Source organism: Triticum dicoccoides, chromosome 7B (genome assembly GCF_002162155.2).
Source record: "Triticum dicoccoides isolate Atlit2015 ecotype Zavitan chromosome 7B, WEW_v2.0, whole genome shotgun sequence".
In the NCBI taxonomy this organism is placed as follows: Eukaryota; Viridiplantae; Streptophyta; class Magnoliopsida; order Poales; family Poaceae; genus Triticum; species Triticum dicoccoides.
In genome coordinates, this window is record NC_041393.1 from 421883629 (window position 1) to 421886290 (window position 2662).

Genomic DNA, 2662 nt, shown 5'->3' on the forward strand with positions numbered 1-2662 from the left:
AATCACAGCAACGGGCGATGGAACTCATGCTTGAGTTGGTTTTTCGGGTTTGTGTGAGACAGAGGAAGAAGATGGGTGCAGGGATAAGTGGAGGAGGGCCACCATGGGCCCACGAGGCAGGGGGCGCGCCCAGGGGGGTAGGGCGCGCCCTCCACCCTCATGGCCAGGTGGCAGCTCCCCCGTGGTGATTTTTGCACAGTAAATTCTTAAATATTCCCGAAAAAATCATATTAATTGGCATGGCATTCTGAGGACTTTTATTTTCGGGATATTTTTATATTGCATGGATAAATCAGGAAATAGACAGAAAAATACTATTTTACTTTATTTCTACTAAGTAACAGAAAATATAAAGAGGGTATAGAAGGTTGTGCTTCTAGTTTCATCCATCTCATGCTCATCAAAAAGAATCCACTAACAAGGTTGATCACGTCGTGTTAACAAACTCATTCCGATAATCGTGGAACCGGAGAAATTTCGAATAACACTATGTTACCTCAACGGGGATATGGACATCCCCAATAATAAGTATATCATATTTCTTCTTGGCAGTAGGGAGGGGAAATTCAAAACCTCCAAATATAATCGATGGAATTTTTCCAATAGAGTTGATACTATAAACTTGAGGTTGTTTCCTCGGAAAGTGTACCGTATGCTCATTACCATTAACATGAAAAGTGACATTGCCTTTGTTGCAATCAATAACAGCCCCTGCAGTATTAAGGATAGGTCTTCCAAGAATAATAGACATACTATCATCCTCGGGAATATCAATAATAACAAAGTCCATTAGAATAGTAATGTTTGCAACCACAACAGGCACATCCTCACAAATACCGACAGGTATAGCAGTTGATTTATCAGCCATTTGCAAAGATATTTCAGTAGGTGTCAACTTATTCAAGTCAAGTCTACGATATAAAGAGAGAGGCATGACACTAACACCGGCTCCAAGATCACATAAAGCAGTTTTAACATAATTTCTTTTAATGGAGCATGGTATAGTAGGTACTCCTGGATCTCCAAGTTTCTTTGGTATTCCACCCTTAAAAGTATAATTAGCAAGCATGGTGGAAATTTTCAGCTTCCGGTATCTTTCTTTTATTTGTAACAATATCTTTCATATATTTAGCATAAGGATTTGTTTTGAGCACATCAGTTAATCGCATATGCAAAAAGATAGGTCTAATCATTTCAGCAAAGCGCTCAAAATCCTCATCATCCTTTTTCTTGGATGGTTTGGGAGGAAAAGGCATGGGTTTCTGAACCCATGGTTCTCTTTCTTTACCATGCTTCCTAGCAACGAAGTCTCTTTTATCATAACGTTGATTCTTTTATTGTGGGTTATCAAGATCAACAGCAGGTTCAACTTCTACATCATTATCACTACTAGGTTGAGCATCATCATGAACATCATCATTAACATTTTTACTAGGTTCATGATCATTACCAGATTGTGTTTCAGCATCAGACATAGAGATATCATATGGATTATCAGGTGGTTCAGCAATAGGTTAACTAGAAGTTTGCACAGTTCTATCATTTTTCTTTTTCTTCCTTTTAGAAGAACTAGGCATATCAATATTATTTCTCTGAGAATCTTGCTCGATTCTCTTAGGGTGGCCTTCAGGATACAAAGGTTCCTGAGTCATTCTACCAGTTCTAGTAGCCACTCTAACAGCATAATCATTTTTCTTACTATTCATTTCATTAAGCACTTCTTTCTGAGCTTTAAGTACTTGTTCTACTTGAGTGGTAACCATAGAAGCATGTTTGCTAACAAGTTTAAGTTCACCTCTAATATTAGCCATATAATCACTCAAGCGTTTAATCATAAAGGTATTATGTTTTAATTGTCTACCAAAATAAGCATTAAAGTCATCTTGCTTAAACATAAAGTCATCAAACTCATCCAAGCACTGACTAGCAATTTTAGTAGGAGGGACTTCAGTTTTATCATATCTGTAGAGAGAATTTACCTTTACTACCTGTGTCGGGATGTCGGGAGGTTCTTCATTAAATAAGTAATTGAGATCATATACTTCTTCAACAGGCGGTAAATTAAGACCATGTATTTCTTCAATAGGAGGTAAATTCTTAACATCTTCAGCTTTAATACCTTTTTCTTTCATAGATTTCTTTGCCTCTTGCATATCTTCGGGACTGAGAAATAGAACACCTCTCTTCTTCAGAGTTGGTTTAGCAATAGGCTCAGTAATTGGCTCCCGAGTTGGCTCAGGAGGTGCCCAATTATTTTCATTTGTCAACATATTATTCAATAGAATTTCAGCTTGATCCGGTGTTCTTTCCCTGAAAAGAGAACCAGCACAACTATCCAGGTAATCTCTGGAAGCATCTATTCGTCCATTATAAAAGATATCAAGTATTTCAGGTTTCTTAAGAGGATGATCAGGCAAAGCATGAAGTAACTTGAGAAGCCTCCGCCAAGCTTGTGGGAGACTCTCTTCTTCAATTTGCACAAAATTATATATATCCCTCAAAGCAGCTTGTTTCTTATGAGCAGGGAAATATTTAGCAAAGAAGTAATAAACCATATCCGGGGACTTTGCACACAACCAGGATCAAGAGAATTAAACCATATCTTAGCATCACCCTTTAATGAGAATGGAGATATTTTGAGTAAATAAAGGTAGCACGATCT